The sequence below is a fragment of the Mustela nivalis genome, assembly GCF_964662115.1.
Source record: "Mustela nivalis genome assembly, chromosome: X".
NCBI lineage: Eukaryota > Metazoa > Chordata > Mammalia > Carnivora > Mustelidae > Mustela > Mustela nivalis.
The window spans coordinates 92,798,521-92,817,169 of NC_139040.1; positions in this window are offsets into that span (position 1 = coordinate 92,798,521).

Below are 18,649 nucleotides of genomic sequence, written 5' to 3' on the forward strand. Positions count from 1 at the left end.
AGGCTCCATGCTCAGCGGGGAGCCTGCTTCTTCCTCTCCCTCTGCCTGCTGCTCTCCCTGCTTGTGTTCTCTGTCTCTCTCTCTCTGTCTCTGACAAATAAATACATAAAATCTTAAAAAAGAAAAAAGTTATAGCGTTACATTAGGCAAAGCAGGCACAGAGACGAACACTTTCACTCTTAAGGAAAATGCCTGTCCTACCAATGAGACTACTTGGCGTGCTCTGGTGACATCAATAACACTAAATCGTGCAACGTCTGGTGTGCAAGCCAGTCTTTGCACAGTACACACGCATGAAGGGCGCCGGTCGGTTGCCTGCGCGCTGGCATTCCTGCGTTTGAAATGACTTCTTTGTGCCTGGCTGCCCTCTGGCTCCCAGTCTCGGCTCTGAGGCTGTCACCCCACCCCCACCCCAGCCTGTTGCATTTGGACATGTATATATTTGGGCTTGGGGGAGGGTGACTAGCAACAGCACCAAAAGCTTCCTTTATTTGCAGTTTCTGATCAAATGCACTAATCAAACTTAGCATCGCACGGTAGCTATACAGTTGATCCTTGAAGAAAGCGGGCGTTAGAGGAGCGGACCCCCACCCGGAGCAGTCAAAAATCAGCATATAACTTTCAGGTCCCTAGAAACTCAACTACAAATAGCCCACTATTGACCAGATGTCTTACTGAAAACAGTCAATGAACACATATTTTTTATGTTCAATCAATTATATGGTGCATTCTTTTTTAGACGAGATCGGGCGCGTTCAGGGTGGTATGGCCGTAGACTGGTGCATTCTTTTTTAAAAGATTTTATTTATTTATTTGACAGAGACAGAGAACACAAGCAGGGTAAGCGGCAGGGGGAGGGAGAGGCAGGCTCCCCGCTGAGCAAGGAGCCTGATGGCGGATGGCAGACTCCATATCAGGACCCTGGGATCATGACCTGAGCCGAAGGCAGATGCTTAACCGACTTAGCCACCCAGGCGCCTGGATATGCCACAGTATTACGATCCAGTAAGCTAGAGAAAAGAAAGGTTATTCTTTATTCAGAAAGTTATAAGGAAAAAAAAAGTTAAAAGGAAGCAAAAATACATTTCCAGCACCGTGCTGCATTTATAAAAACAAATTTGTGTATATTGTGGGCCTGCATGGTTCATATCCCTGTTGTTCAAGGTCATCTGCATAGCAACTCACAGTTCGTTATAGAACATAGTTTCAAATATTTGAGAAAGAATCAAAATACTAGAAAGATCTGGTTTCTTCCTCTGGCATTCCTCTTTCTTTCCTGAGTTTCCATGTGGCTATTTGAGAAACCTCTGCAATAACTGTGGATTGCTTTGATTCAATGAAATAGCAGTAACGCGTCCCTTCTAACATGTTCACTGACATCTTCCTAAATAAGATGAACTTTATTTGACAATCTGTGATCTTTTTTCTTTCTAAGATTTTATTTATTTATTTGACACAGAGAGAGAGAGAGAGACAGCGGGAGAGGGAACACAAGCGGGGGCAGTGAGAGAGGGAGAAGCAGGCTTCCCGCTGAGCAGGGAGCCCGATGTGGGACTCGATCCCAAGACTCCAGGATCATGACCTGAGCTGAAGGCAGACGCTTAACCGAATAAGCCACCCAGGCACCCCTTGACAATCTATGATCTTAGAGGAGAATGTGTATGTGATCACAAAACTTTTGTTTCTAAGTTATTTCTTTTTTCCCCTTCATACACTGGAGGGGGGGGGTCAGAACCTAAAAACAAAATAGTCTTAGTGAATTGTAGCTAAATCCTACTATTTGGTGGAGGCTCTGGGCCCAAGGTGTGCTCTTCCATTGTCACAAGCTCCCAAATGAGGCTTTCTTTCTTTTTCTTTTTTTTAAAGATTTTATTTATTATTTATTTGACAGAGACCGCAAGTAGGCAGAGAGGCAGGCAGAGAGAGAGGAAGGGAAGCAGACTCCCTGCTGAGCAGAGAGCCCAATGCGGGGCTCGATCCCAGGACCCCGGGATCATGACCTGAGCTGAAGGCAGGGGCTTTAACCCACTGAGCCACCCAGGCGCCCCCCAAATGAGACTTTCTACCTGCCATAGCCACAGATACTGATGGAGCCTGGGGAAGAAAGCCTCTCTCTCACCTGTGATTCACTGATACTCAGTGCTATGTCTGTAGTTACCACCACGGATAAAAGCACCCTGCAGTTAGTGCTGAGTGTCATTTTATTTAACCTTCAAAATATGCATCAATTTAGGGACATCCGGCTGGCTCAGTTGGTGACACATGTGACTCTTGATCTGGGGGGAGGGTAGACATGAGTTCAGGCTCCCCATTGGGCATAGAGCTTACTTAAAGAAAAAATATACAGTATGTTAAAAATGTGCATCAGATTTTTCTAAAAAGGGTTTTATTTATTTATTTATTTGAGCTAGGGAGTGTGAGAGAGAGAGCATGAGCTGGGGGGCTGAGGCAGAGGGAGCAGCAGACTCTGCCCACTGAGCAGGGAGCCCAATGCGGGGCTCGGTCCCAGGACCCTGGGATCATGACCTGAGCTGAAGACAGAGGCTTAACCGACTGAGCCATCCAGGTACCCCCTAAAATGTGCATCAGTTTAAAGAAACATGGGAAGTAAATAACGTTCATGCAGTATATGGATATAGCAAAAGTTGTGATGTTTGCACATGAATTACTAAAATCGGCACTGTGCTGTCTTATATGTGTATGTTTTATATGTATGTGTATCATACATAACAGATAGAATATGAAATCCAAATATCTAGTTTGTATATATACTGTACATGTTAAAGCTCTGAAAATTGTGAAGAACTTACGAGTCTCTGGATTTCTTTTTTTCTTCCATTTGCAGCTAAAATCTTTAGGACGGAGGGGCACCTGGCTGGTTCAGCTGGTGGAGAGTGCAACTCTTGATCTCAGTGTTATAAGTTCGAGCCCTACATTGGGTATAGAAATTATTTGAAAAAATAAAATCGTTTAAAAAAAAAAAACAGAGTGGGGGTGCCTGGGTGGCTCAGTGTGTTAAGCTGCTGCCTTTGGCTCAGGTCATGATCTCAGGGTCCTGGGATCGAGTCCCACATCGGGCTCTCTGCTCAGCGGGGAGCCTGCTTCCCTTCCTCTCTCTCTGCCTGCCTCTCTGCCTACTTGTGATCCCTGTCTGTCAAATAAATAAATAAAATCTTTAAAAAATAAAAAAAAACAGAGTGGACTGAGGAGAAGTCACTGGGAAAATTAGGCAATAAATTAGTATATCATATGCCAACTTCAGAGAATGGACTTAATTAGTAAGCTGGACTCAAACCAGTTCTCTTGACTCCAGTGCTTAAGTGGTTTCTACTATGCTAGGTGCGTGGTAACTGGAAAAACCATAAATGATAGAAAAAACATATGGTAATGAGAACGGAAATTGTTATATTCCAGTGTTCACACAACATAAATGTGTCAAAGGAAGGATTTATGCGGAACACATTTCCATTAGAGCATAATTATGCAGTTATGGGTAAGGTGTTTTTTTTGTTTTGTTTTGTTTTGTTTTGTTTTGTTTTCAAAAAAATGAGGGGCATTAGGGTCACCTGGGTGGCTCAGTCTGTTAAGCATCTGACTCTTGGTTTCAGCTCAGCTCGTGATCTCAGAGTCATGAGACCTCCAGCCCTGAGGCGAGCTCCCGGCTCTCCCTATCCCTCTGCCCCTGCCTCCACGCTCCTGTTCTGTCTCAAATAAAGGAGGTGGCAGCCTTATGGGAACTTTCAGTTCAAAATATTACTCTGCAGTGTCAAAAATTGGGTGGTGGTAGGGGGGGTCGGGTGAATCTTTATTCCACAGAGTTTAAAATAAATCAATCTTATAAAGCAAACCATTTTATTTTTATTTTTTTTTAAGATTTTATTTATTTATTTGACAGGCAGAGATCACAAGTGGGCAGAGAGGCAGGCAGAGAGAGAGGAGGAAGCAGGCTCCCTGCTGAGCAGAGAGTCCGATGCGGGGCTCGATCCCAGGACCCTGAGATCATGACCTGAGCCGAAGGCAGAGGCTTTAACCCACTGAGCCACCCAGACGCCCCAAGCAAACCATTTTAATGTACTCTCTGAGATCCAAACGTTCAAAGGGCCAATCCTTAAATTTATAAAAAGCATGCTACTATTCCTTAATACCCATTCCACAAATTATATTCACTGATTGTTTGCTCATTGCCTGTAACCCAACAGCTGACCCTCTGCCTCCTTTCTCTGGCCACCTCTCACAACAACTGAGTTAGTCCATCTAAAAGGCAAAACAGTCATGAAGGAACAAGAAGTATAATGGGGCACCTGGATGGCTCAGTTGGTTAAGTGTCTGCATTGGGCTCAGGTCATGATCTTGGGGTCCTGGGACGGAGCACTCCGTCGGGCTCTCTGCTCAGTGGGGAGTCTTCCTCTCCCTCTCCTTCTGCCCCTCCCCCTGCTCGTGCTCTCTCTCTCTCTCAAATAAATAAATAAAATCTTTTTAAAAAATGAAAAACAAAAGAAACACATAGTATGTTCACAAAATCCTCCAACTCGTCTTTCACCTTTTTTTCCAGAAGGAAACAAGAACTCTGCAATCCACATATTAAGACTGCTTTTTGGGTGCCTGGGTGGCTCAGTGGATTAAGCCGCTGCCTTCGGCTCAGGTCATGATCTCAGGGTCCTGGGATTGAGTCCCACATCGGGCTCTCTGCTCAGCAGGGAGCCTGCTTCTCTCTCTCTCTCTCTCTCTGGCTGCCTCTCTGTCTACTTGTGATTTCTCTCTGTCAAATAAATAAATCTTTAAAAAAAAAAAAAAAGACTGCTTTATCACGAGGACTCAAGAGGAAAAGCCCACTTGGGTCCAGCAGAATTCTACAGAGAACCCTTCTATTTGGTAAAGTAGAGACTACTGGGATTCAGCAGCTCACTAATATGATTAATGAAATGCTACCCTCCATACCACGCTTGGATTATTAATTTTTCCAGGACTTGGAATGCGAAAAATTTGCCACTAAATCTGAAGATAATTTCAACTTCATTCCATAAGGGAGAACGTGGGTCATAATACCGTTGGGCTGTTGGTGCTTGCGTTTTACCCCTCTGCTAAGAAACAAAGATATCTTGGGGCGCCTGGGTGGCTCAGTGGGTTAAGCCTCTGCCTTCAGCTCAGGTCATGATTGAGCCCCGCATCGGGCTCTCTGCTCAACAGGGAGCCTGCTTCCCTCTCTCTCTGCCTGCCTCTCTGCCTATTTGTGGTCTCTCTCTGTCCAATAAATAAATCTTTTTAAAAAAATTAAAAAAAAAAGAAACAAAGATATCTTTTCTGTAGCAGGAATAGGACCCTGGCCAGTCCACAGTCTTTATTGGATGCATTAGGACTTTGGGGGTAATAAAATGAGTCCTTGGCTTGTTTGGTTTTTAATCACTGTGGCCTTTACAAGAGTAGCAACTGGCCTTCCAAAAAAGTCATGGGGAATAACAATATAGCAGAACAAAAGCGGGAAAATTATTTTCAAGGGCTAAGGAAAGAAACGCGTGGTGCAAGAAGCCAACATTGCTGAAAGATCTTTGGGAGGAAAAGCAGAATTTTACCAATGCAGGCTTCTCTGGGTCTAAGTACAGTAACAAGGACAAGGAAAAAATGTCAGAACAAGCAGCAAAATCGGGTTCTATGCCTTGAGAATCGAAACCTCTTATGATTCTCACTAAGAGAATTACTGTGAGGGGCGCCAGGCTGGCTCAGTCAGTTAAGCCCCGGACTCTTGGTTTTGGCTCCTGTCACGATCTCAGGGTCATGGGGTCAAGCCATGCATCAGTCTCTCTCCCTCCCCCTCTTTTCCTCCCTGCCTCTCTCTCTCTCAAATAAATAAAAGCTTTTTTTTCTAAAGAGAATTTCTGTGAATAAGAAACTGAATCTGACAGCAGCATGAAAGCTAGAAAAGGGATGAGAAAAGCAGGAAGCAAGTGTAAATGGCCATAGGAGTGAGTGGCTTTGACCATGGGCGTGAGATCAGAATATCAGGAAGGACAGGAAAAGCAGGCAGGCAGATGGCAGAGGGATTTGCTGGGAACTTTGTGCCATAAGCAAGAGTTCTGAATGTGTTACTGCTTTAGAATGCTTTTGCAGCCATAGCTCTCTGCGAGGAAAAGGTCTGCTAGCCTTTGAGACTGATGAAGACTTGTCGTGCGGTAGGAAACATGAGAGGTTTAAAATAAAAAAGCTTAGGGTTTCTGGATGAGAAGAAATCTGTGCTGGAGCATTCAAGTCCCAAGCATTATTTTTTTCCCCCACAGTGTATTTAGAGAGAAGCTACTTGGCATTTCTGCATGGTTGTTTAGGTGTTATAAGAAAAAAGGCTTCAGGGGTGCTTCCGTGGTGCCCTTGGTTGAGCAACAGACTCTTGGTTCCACCCAGGCTGTGTTCTCAGGGTCCTGGGATTGAGCCCTGCATCATCAGGCTCTGTGTTCAGCAGGGATTCTGCTTTGTGTCTCTCTCTTTCCCTCTGCTCCTCCCCCCCAACTCTTGCTCTCTCTCTCTGTCTCAAATAAATAAATAAAATCTTAAAAATAAAGAAGCTTCAGAAATCACCACCTTCTGTGACAATTCAGGCTGCTCAACTGTCAGTTCAACTCTTGGTCCTTAGCAATGCACAAACAAAATAAAAGCGTGCTTCCTCAGGCCAACCCGGATGGCAGAGGGACTCCTGCTTTCTGTGGGTCCTTCTGATGGTATGTATCTTCACAACTTACGTGGGGGATGACAATGAAACTGGTAAATTCATCAGGGACCCTTGCTCCGTTTCTAAGAGCACCGTGAAAGCTACTGGAAGGCCACTGAGAGAAATGGCTTACCAACTACATGTGCCTTAAGTTGTGGCCTTATTACATAGCTGGCCGTCTTACTTAGGAGCTCAGCTTCTCAATGTGACAGTTTGTTCAGCCATCTGGTTTAATGAGGGTGATGAATATGGCCTGTAGCAGATCTTAAATTCTCCCGAGAAGACTTTACTGAGTGAAGACCTCAAAGAATTGTCCCCAACACACATAAGACAACTGAGCATCTCTGCTGAAGATTCCCCCAGACTCAGTTAAATGCAAAGTGTTCTCAAGTCTAGGCAGCACTTGAAAAGTAGCCCCAGAGACATCTGGGTGGCTCAGTCTATTAAGCGTCTGCCTTAGGCTCAGGTCATGATCCTGGGGTCCTGGGATCGAGCCGCGCATTGGGCTCCTTGCTCAGCAGGGGAGCCTGCTTCTCCCTCTCCCACTTCCCCTGCTTGTGTTCCCTCTCTCACCGTGTCTCCCTGTCAAATAAATAAATACAATCTTTAAAAAAAACACAAATAACGGTTTATTACAATTGCATGATCATGAACATAAAATCGTTTATGTTTTAAAATGTGAACTACAAAATGAGTAAAATATGCATGCACATGGCCAGTGGAGGTTACCATAGAGACAGTCAGCTATATCGTTCCCAGTTTTATTGTTTATCGCTGCTCGGGAATGCATCCACCATAACCATATTCTTCCTAGAATACACACACACACACACGCACGCGCGCACACCCGTGCATATGTGCACACACGCACACACAGACGCAGAGCACAAATGACGCATTCCTCCAAAATTTAGGTTACACTGTTCTTTCATTTGTGCTCTTGGAACTATGAAAACTCAGAGCAGTGAGAGCTCTGTGTTCCGAGCACCATCCAATGTATAGTGTTTACAGATGTAGAAAACGAGGTTGGGGCGCCTGGGTGGCTCAGTGGGTTAAGCCTCTGTCTTCGGCTCAGGTCATGATCTCAGGGTCCTGGGATCGAGCCCTGCATCGGGCTCTCTGCTCAGTGGGAAGCCTGCTTCCCCTCCTCTCTCTCTGCCTGCATCTCTGCCTACTTGTGATCTCTCTCTGTGTCAAATAAATAAATAAATAAATAATCTTTAAAAAAAAAGAAAATGAGGTCAAAGCCAGGAATGGGAATTAGGAGCACCCTTCTAACTAGACATAGTGTAAGATGGCATGGTGGAGACTTCTGGAAAATGCTAACTTCTGACAAAGAAGGCGCCCTGTGGCATTGGAGAATGAGGACTGTCATTTAAAAAAAAAAAAAAAAAACCCTTTTGAGGAAATTACTGAGCTCTGAAATGTGAATTACTCCTTTGTCTCATATTTTATCATCTAATCATGCTTTAAAAGTGCAAATATCACAGGGCGCCTGGGTGGCTCAGTCAGTTAAGTGTCTGCCTTGGGCTCAAGTCATGATCCCAGGGTCCTGGGATCGAGCCCCCCACATCAGGCTCCTTGCTCAATGAGGAGCCTGCTTCTCCCTCTGCCCTTCTCCCCTGCTCATGTTGTCTCTCTCATTCTCTCTCTGTCTCAAATAAATAAGTAAAACCTTTTTTTTTTTTTTTTTAAGTACAAATATCACTTGTTGATGCTATGCTTTCAGTGAAATTATTAAGTGTCTGGTGCAGTTTTAAAAATCGTACTTCCAAAATAGACACATCATCTCTCCTGATTTCTTGGGAATACTTATCACAGAAAGGGCTGGCTTCCTAAAACTCCAACTTTAGGGGAGTCTGGGTGACTCAGTTAAGCGTCTGTCTTGTGCTCAGGTCATGATCTCAGGGTTCTGGGATCGAGCCCCACAACGCTGGGCTCAGTGCTCAGCAGGCAGTCTGCTTCTCCTTCTCCCTCTGCTGCTCCCCCTGCTCAGGCATTCTGCCTTTCTCTCTCAAATAAATAAATGAAATCTTTTTTAAAAAAATTCCAACTTTAAAAAAATACAGCTTTCCCACAAATTATACTTCAGGGAACTGTTGGGAGAAATGCAGGTGAAGGGATAAGGAGGAGTGGGTTAAAGCCTCTGCCTTCAGCTCGGGTCGTGATCCCAGGGTCCTGGGATCGAGCCCCACATCGGGATCTCTGCTCAGCAGGGAGCCTGCTTCCTCCTCTCTCTCTGCCTGCCTCTTTGTCTACTTGTGATTTCTCTCTGTCAAATAAATAAATAAAATCCTAAAAAAATTTTAAAAAAAGATCTTGGTCTGTGAGGTGATGGGTGTTCACTAAATGTATTGTGGTGATCATTTCATAGTGTACATAAACCACATTATCATGTCAGAAACTGAAAGCTAATACAATGTTAATACATCAATTACATCTCAATAAAACCAGGAAAAACAAAAAAAAATAACTAAAAAACATAAAGATTTGGGGAGAGCACACACCTGCTGTGGGTTCAGCATTCACTTTCCCTGCAGACTTACAAGTAGTACATGCACCTAATACCTTTCCTCGTCATTGATTTAATTCAGTAAACCCGATAAAAGTCACCTACTTGGTGTGTCTGACTCCATGGGGTGGTTTTCTGTTGAGTTTTTTTTAAGATTTTATATATTTATTTGAGAGAGAGAGAATGAGTGGTCAGGGGAGGAAGAGGGAGAGGGAGAAGCAGACTCCCGACCCTGAGCAAGGAGCCCCATTCGGGGCTCGATCCCAGGACCCCTGGATCATGACCTGAGCCCAAGGCAGAGGCTTTAACCCACTGAGCCACCGAGGTGCCCTGAGTTCGTTTTGTTTTTGTTTTTGTTTTGTTTTGTTTTGTTTTTTTATTTTAAGTAATCTCTACACCCAACATGGGGCTCAAACTCACAACTCCAAGATCAGGAGTCACGTGCTCTACTGACTGAGCCAGCCAGGTGCTCCTCCCACTGAGTTCTAACATCAGAAAAGATGTAAACTTTTGGCTGTGATTGTATTATAAAATCTTCATTTTCCAAAACCACAAAATAATCTTCTTTACCTTTTTTTTTTAAAAGATTTTATTTATTTGACAGGCAGAGATTACAAGTAGGCAGAGAGGCAGGCAGAGAGGAAGAAACAGGCTCCCTGCTGAACAGAGAGCCCAATGCGGGGCTTGATCCCAGGACCCTGAGATCATGACCTGAGCCAAAGGCAGAGGCTTTAACCCACTGAGCCACCCAGGAACCCTTCTTCTTTACCTTCTTTAACTTGTTGTCTTGGAAATACGATTACTTCGGCTGAGGGGTGACTGGTGGGCTCAGTCTGTAGAGCGCACGACTCTTGATCTTCGGGTGGTGAGTTCGAGTTGCACGCTGGGTGTAGAGGTGACTTAAATAAATAAATAATTTTTTAAAAAGATCACTTAAGGGGGCGCCTGGGTGGCTCAGTGGGTTGAGCCTCTGCCTTTGGCTCAGGTCATGATCCCAGAGTCCTGGGCTCGAGCCCCGCATCCAGCTCTCTGCTCAGCAGGAAGCCTGCTTCTCCCTCTCTCTCTCTCTGCCTGATGCTCTACCTACTTGGGATCTCTCTCTCAAATAAATAAATAAAATCTTTAAAAAAAAAAAAAAAGATCACTTCAGCTGACTACAACAACCCAGTCTGAAGCTTCCAGCATTTCTATGTCCTGTAAAAACAGAGAAGCAGGCTTGTGCTTTTCCATTAGGGTAGTTCACAAAACACACCCAAGATAGGGATGGAGACTTGGACAAATGCCATCTAGCAGTCCCCGCAGGTGATGTTGTCTCTGTAGGGATGATAAAATAACCACCTCCTCTTTTGATCCTGGGTTAAAACAAAGAGCTACACAGATAGCTGAAATTTGGACGGGGTCGGTGGGGTGGAATTCCTAGAGAAGGCTCGGTTTGTTAAACTGCTGATTTTCAAACCTCATGCCAGAATCCTTAAGAGAGTAGCAATCTGGGGCGTCTGGGTGGCTCAGTGGGTTAAAGCCTCTGCCTTCGGCTCAGGTGATGATCTCAGGGTCCTGGTATCGATCACCGCTTCAGGCTCCCTGCTCAGCGGGAAGCCTGCTTCTCCCTCTCCCACCCCCCCTGCTTGTGTTCCCTCTCTCACTGTGTCTTTCGCTGTCAAATAAATAAAATCTTTAAAAAAAATAAAATTCCTCTTTAGCACATGTTAGAAGGAAAAGAGCAGGAGAAAGAGTGGGGCTTCAGACAAGACCTGGCTAAAAGATGCCACTTGTTTGCTACATGACCTTGGGCAAGGGCAGAATGCCGAACCTCAGCAGACGCTCCACCATCTGTTGACATGGCAACAATAGCACCGCATTCCATAGTGTTATCACGAGGGCAAATGAGAATATATCTGGAATTCTCAAAGTCCCATATGCATTATTGTATTTATGACAGAGCAGGACAGTTTTTAATAATTATTAGAGTATTTTTGCTTCTGGGATAGGTTCAAAAACAGATTTTATTTTGAAACACGTATTTTACCTTCGCTCAAAGTCATAGCCCTATTCATACGTCCCAAAAAGAAAGGGCTGGCTGAAAGCCAAGGGCAGGAGCTTGGGAAGAGGCAGGAACGTTTCCAAAAGGCTACAAAATCCACTGCTTTCAGCACAGTCTCCTTCTGGAAGTAGGAAAAGATCCTTTCTACCCCTCCCCCATTTCCAACTGGGCACAGAAAAGCCTGTTGATTGAGGGAGTGAGGGAGGGAAGGGGCAACCCCCCCCCCCACCGTGAGTATAACAGCTGGAGCAAACCCAAACCGAAATTTTGTTAGGATCTAGAATGGAAAGAATCAAGATTCCTTGAGCTGCTCAGGGACTGGGACATGGATCCTTCCATGGCAATGGCGGGGTTGGGGGAAGGATGGTTCCTTGAAACCCTGTTTTGAGACATTGTTCATTTCTAACACCAAAAACCTATATTCACAATTACGTTTTCTTCTATGGTGCTTTCACCATTTCATAGAGTAGCTAACGTAGGCAGCAACCTGCTCCGTGGGAGGCTGGCAAATGCATGTGGACTGTGACCAGCTGTGTGTCACATTCTCTGGAAACTAAAGCTGTAAACCTCATCCACGCACTGTTCACTTGTCCTACTTTTCTGTTCCCCTTTCTTGCTTTCTTCTGCCTTCCATATTTCTTTTTAACTTCCAAATTGCTTTCTCTCCTAGCTCCTTACTGCACTGAAAGAATGTACAATTTTTAGAAGGCAGTATAAGAAAATGCTTTTAAAGATTTTATTTATTTATTTGAGAGACGAGGAGAGCACAAGCAGGGGAAGCAACAGGCAGAGGGAAAGGGAGAAGCGGGCCTCCTGCTGAGCTGGGAGCCCCACATGGGGCTTGATACCAGGACCCTGGGATCATGACCTGAACTGAAGGCAGACACTTAACCGACTGAGCCACCCAGGCTCCTGAAAATGTTCTGAAAGTATAGATACTTGGGGCACCTGGGTTACTCAGTTGGTTAAACATCTGCCTTCAGCTCAGATCCTGATCTCAGGGTCCTGGGATCGAGTCCCGGGTCAGGCTCCATGCTCAGTGGGGAGCTGGCTTCTCCCTCTGCCCCTCCTCTTGCTCGTGCTCTCTCTTTCTCAAATAAATAAACAAAAACTTTAAAAAACTGTATTGAAAAATAAAATATAGATACTCATGTTTATATCCCTTTTTGTCCAGTTGTTAAGGAAACTTCTTTTTAAAAAAAAAAAGATTTTATTTATTTATTTGACAGACAGAGATCACAAGTAGGCAGAGAGGCAGGCAGAGAGAGAGAGAGAGAGAGAAGAGGAAGCAGTCTCCCCGCTGAGCAGAAAGCCTGATGCGGGGCTCCATCCCAGGACCCTGGAACCATGACCTGAGCCGAAGGCAGAGGCTTTAACCCACTGAGCCACCCAGGCGCCCCATGTATCCCCCCCCTTTTTTTAATTCAATGAATTTAAAGAATCCAACAGTGTTAAAAGTAACAAATCAATGTGTGTGAGGTTTTTACGATCCATATTTCTGTCTTTTAGTACCTAAGAGTACACATATATCAAGACAAAAAGTTGGAATAATTAATGGGCTAAGCCTCCACCTCAAGGAGTGAGAAAAAGAACAGCTAAGTCAATTTAACAACGTTGAAGAAAAGTACTTCTGCTTCCAGGCTCAGTGGTACAGCAGGGGACAAGACTTACCTTCCTGCCTGAAACAACAGAACCAGACAAAACACATGAAACAATCATTTTCAAAATAAGGGTCATCAGGAAATCAAAGACAGTGATCCCTGAGAGATAGGAAACAATTGAGATGAGCCTTGGGATTTCCTCAGTTTCATGCCTAGAGGGATTAGTCCAGGCCACAGTGTAGGGAGGGGAATGAAGGCAGAGTCCAGCAGGTCCCTCGGTTCAAAGAGACAGAGCAGAGAGTCCTTGGAAACCAGGATGGCTGGAGCCCATAGGACAGAGTGGTAGAGAGGAGACTGATGCCCAGAGGACCCTGGAAAAACAGGCAGAGGGTCCTCCTTGAACAGTCAGCGGAGTATCAATCAGAGCATGCGTGTGAGAAAACTGCTGGAGACCAGGGAAAGGGCCATCTGAAAGGGTTATAGGGAACAATGCCTAGCATTCACACAGGGTGGGGAATAGAGGCTAATCTAACCAGCAAGCCTGGAAACCCTCATAATTCACAGGTCATGGGCTAGAGGACTCAGTAGTGGGGGATAATTAGACTCAGAACAAACACTTCCTTGGAACTGCCAAACAAGTCATAAAACCAAGACCTGAAAGGATCAAACTGTTTCTAAGAAAATTAGATGCATCACAGAACAAGGATCCAGGAGATTCATAGGAAAATAAAAATATCCAGCAACCGGTAAGATAGAATACACAATGTCTAGGATCCAACCAAAGATTATCAGAAATGTCCTTGCAGGGAAATGTGACCCATAATAAGGAGAACCATCAATTAATCAAGACTGACTTAGAACTGACCCTGATCAATTATCAGAGGTCATTAACCGTTATTAGCATGACTTCATTCTGTATGTTCAAAAAGTTAAGTGGAGACACTGAAGATATAAAAAGGACCCTCACCAGGCAGCTACAATGACCTATCTGAAAAATACAACTAGTGTGATTAACAGCACATGAGGCATTGCAGAAGAAAATATTAGTCAACTTGAAGGCACAGCAATAGAAACTACTGGAAAATGAAACAAAATGGGGCATGCAACTCTTGATCCCGGCATCATGACTTCGAGCCCCACGTTACGTTGGGTGGAAAGATTATGTAAGTAAGTAAATAAGTAAGTAAGTAAATAAATAAATAAATAAATAAAATATTCTATAGAAAAGAAAAGGAAATGAAACACATAGAGTAAAAAGAATAAAAAGAAAGTGCATCAGTGAGCTATGGGACAACTTGAGCAGCCTAATATATGGGTAACTGGGGTCCATGAAGGAGAAGAGAGAGGGGAGCTTCAGAAAAAAAAAAATTGAAGAAATCCTGGCCAAAATGTTTCCAAATCTGACAAACACTAGAGATCCAGAGATCCGAGAATCTCAAAGAAAGCCGAACACAAGAAACATGAAGAAACTACACCGAGGGATATCATAATCAAATTGCTCAACACCAGTGCTAAAGAGAAATATTCGAAGCAGCCAGAGGCCAAAAAGGACATGCTAGGGCACCTGGGTGCTTCTTCCTCACCCTCTGCCTCCTACCTCCCCATTCATGTTCTCTCTCTCTCTCTCAAATAAATAAAATCTTTAAAACAATTAAAAAGCATAGCTGGGTGGCTCAGTCAGTAAGTGTCTGCCTTTGGCTAGGGTGGTGATCCCTGAGTCCTGGGATGGAGCCCTGCATAGGGCTCCCTGCTCAGGAGGAAGCCCTGCTTCTCCCTCTCCCTTCGTGTGCTGCTCCTCCTGCTTGTGCACTCTCTTTCTCTCTCTCTATCTGACAAATGAAAAGATAAAATCTTTTAAATTTTTTAAAAATAAATGAAACAATTAAAAAAATTAAGATGTTACTCCACTGTCTTCTTGCTTGCATTGTTTTCCAGTGAGAAATCTGCTGTCATCCTTATTCTTGTGTTTGTGTACCTAGCATGTCCTTTTTTTTTTTTTTAAGATTTTATTTATTTATTTATTTATCTGACAGAAAGATAGCACACCTAGGCAGAGCAGCAGGGAGAGGGAGAAGCAGGCTTTCCGTGGAGTGGGGAGCCTGATGCAGGACTCGATCCCAGGATCCTGGGATCATGACCCCAGCCGAAAGCAGGCGATTAACTGACTGAGCCTCCCATGTGTCCCTGGAGTAATGTCTTTAAAGTCTGAAAGAACCAGAAACTGTGTAACTAGAATTCTATACCCACCAAAGTAGCTTTAAAAAAATAAGGTGAAACAAAGACATTTTCAGACATTCCAAAACTGCGAGAATTTATCACCAGCAGACCTACACTGTAAGAGATGTTAAAGGATACCCTTCGGGCAGAAGGCAAGTGACACCACATGGAAATCAGGACCTACACCAAGGAAAGAACACTGGAAATGGTAACCATGGTATGGCATGGGAGATATATGTGATTCCTTTCCTTATAATTTAAAACTCTTTAGAGCAATTGACTGTTTAAAGAAAAAAAAATGTATCTTGGGGTTTATAACTTTACATAAAAGTAAAATGCATGATGACGACAACAACTTAATGGCTGAGGGGGTAGAAATGGAAGCACGCAATCAGGAATTTCCTATACTACATGCAAAGTTGTATGTCTCACTCGAAGTTAAAGATGTATACTATAAACTCCAAAGCAATCAGTAAACAAAACCAAGAGTTACAACTAAGAAGTCAACAAAATAGCTAAAGTGGAATCATAAAAAAAAAAATACTTAACCCAAAATAAATAGAAAAAGAGGGAAAAGGAGAAGAAGGAATACGATAAATAGAAAACCAACAGCCAAACGAGACTCAACTTACAGTTAAATATGTCAATAATCACGTTAACTGAAAGACCCAAACTCCCCAATTACAACACAGATATTGTCAGATCAAAGATCCAACTACGTGTTACCTAAGTGTGTTAAGAAACAAGTAGAACTTAATACACAAGGGGAGTGGCAACAGCAAAATGGCAGACTAGGAAGCTCCAAGCTCTCACTCCCCAACAGAAACCAACCCACATACACCAGACAGCATTATCAGAACAAGCCATGGCAGAGCCCTAGAAAACAGTTTTACAGCAACAGAGCAAGCGCCCATCCAAGAGAAGGCCATCTTCAAAGTTGTGGGAAAGTTTTGGACATCCTCACCCACCCTCGCCCACCCCCTCCTCCCTGGCTCAGTGGCAGCCATGGTCTCGAAGTGGCAGCCCAGTTCCCAGTTCCCTCCCTTGAACTGAAGGGACAGAGTCAACCTTGTATGTCAAGCTCTTGTATGTGCTCTCTATCCATCCACCTTGGTCTATGTTCCCTTCTGGATTGATTATTCATCATCAAATTTCCTTCCACTTGATAGAAATGTACCTTTCCTATTCTTTAGTCAGCTGGCTACCCCTAGTATACCAAAATATAATATTAGTCTAACTTAAAATCTAGAAGATGCATTCCTTCAAATACCCATTATATATATATATATATATATATATATATATATATATATATATGAAGATTTTATTTATTTGACAGATCACAAGTAGGCAGAGAGGCAGGCAGAGGGTGGGGGGAAGCAGGCTCCCTGCTGAGCAGGGATCCCAATGCGGGACTTGATCCCAGGACCCTGGGATCATGACCCAAGCTGAAGGCAGAGGCTTAACCCACTGAGCCACCCAGGCGCCCCCACCCATAATATATTTTACTTACTTATTTTTTTTAATTTTTAAAATTTTTAAATAAACATATAATGTATTATTTGCCCCAGGGGTACAGGTCTGTGAATCACCAGGTTTACACACTTCACAGCACTCACCATAGCATATACCCTCCCCAATGTCCATAACCCCACCACCCTCTCTGAACCCACCTCTTTACTTACTTATTTTAAGTAAGTCTGTGACCAATGTGGGGCTTGAACTCAGAACCCTGAGATCAAGAGTCATGTACTCTACCAACTGAGCCAGCCAGGTGCCTATGCTTTAACCTTTAGCCAATTCACCCCCTTGCTCCTTGGCTACAGGTAATGTGTTGTTCAACTCAACTGTTTGTTGTTTTCTTTTTCCCCTAAGATTATTTATTTGACAGAGAGAGTGGAAGTGCCAGTATAAGCAAGGGAGAGGCAGTGGGAGAGGGAGAAGCTGACTCTCTGCTGAGCAGGGAGCTGGACTTGGGCCTGGATCCCAGGACCCTGGGGATCATGACCTGAGCCAAAGGCAGACGCTTAACCATCTGAGCCACCCAGGCGCCCCTCATCCATTGGTTTCTTAAATTTTGTTATTACCTATCTCGGCCTATCTTTTCTACTTGGCTCTTTTTCAACTCATTTTCATCTTTTTAAGTTTTATACTTCTTTTTCACTTCCTGTCACCTTTAGTTCCAGCACTAGAGTCAGCACAGCTGTTTTACATTGTTGTCTAAGAATTCTGTGAGGCACCTCTGTGAGTCTGATTCTTATGATTCTGATTCTTATGCATGTTGTCATTTTTTAAAAAAAGACTTGGAGAGAGAGACACGGAGAATGGGTGGTGGGGAGGGGCAGAGGGAGAGAGACAGAGAATGAGAGGGAGAAGCAGACTTCTCACTGAGCAGGGAGCCCGATGCGGGGCTCGATCCCAGGACCCAGAGATCATGACCTGAGCCACAAGCAGACGCTTAACCCACTGAGCCACCCAGGCACCCCGCATGTTGTCATTTCCAGACATTTTTGGTTAAATCAAGTTATCTTAAATGGGTTCACTTCAGGAGGTCTTTGTTCAGGACTGACTGATGCACAGGTAATGAAATGAGGTCTTTCTGCACTTAAAGCCCATTCTGAGCCAGTTCTTTGGGCGGGCCTCATCTGCAGAATGGGGTAACAGTGTTCAAATCATATGGTCCTTGTGAGGATTAAATGACTGCTTTTTTGAGTTCCTGGATCTAGCCCTACCTACGTCAGTTTGAGCTGGGCTCCTCGCGTCAACTACCTCCCTTCTTGCCGGGGTCAGCCGTGTGACTGGGGCCGTTTGCAGGTGGTAACACTGGGCCGAGTGACCCTAAGAGGGGCTTGCCAGGGGGACGTGGAGGCCCTCCCTGTGGGAATGTCCATTAACCCCCACGGCGCAAGATTCCCTTCCTCAGAGTGAGGGGCTGGGGGCTTGTTTACACCCACGTACTGTACATCTGTCCACATCGCTCCATCCCACAGTGGGTCCCATGGGAGCCGGTTCTTAAACGAAGCGGTTGATGCCTATAGGAGGGGTCAGGTGTGAGATGCTCTGTGTTTAAATGGTGTCCTATACCCATACATGCTATGCTGTTCCTGTTCCGTGGTAGGTGTTCCAGCTCCCTCTTCTCTGGTATGAGGTTGGAGGGACCCTATCTGGTGGGGGAGCACCAGGGGCTAAGTACAGGAATGACAAAGACACAGCACCCTTGTCCTATAGGGCTGGCTGGTTTGGGTCAGGTACCACCTCCACAGTTCTCCTGGGAGGACACTGCTAGGAGTCTGCAAGGTGGTCTGGCTAGTATCTTTGCATGTGTCCAGAAACCACACATTTGTCCACAGGGATGCCTGTCTGTTCCAGGGGTCCGATATCTGTTTCCCATATCTGCTATACGGGGCTGGCCATGTCCCCAGAAAGATTGCTGTCTTGGGTCCAGGGAGGTCAAACACACCCCCTCCGGAAACCAACACCAGGGTAACGAACGAGATGAGATCTCCTGACAGAATCTGAGCAATTAATTCATCTCTGTACCTCAGTTTACCCATCTTGAACTGGAGATGACAACTCCCACA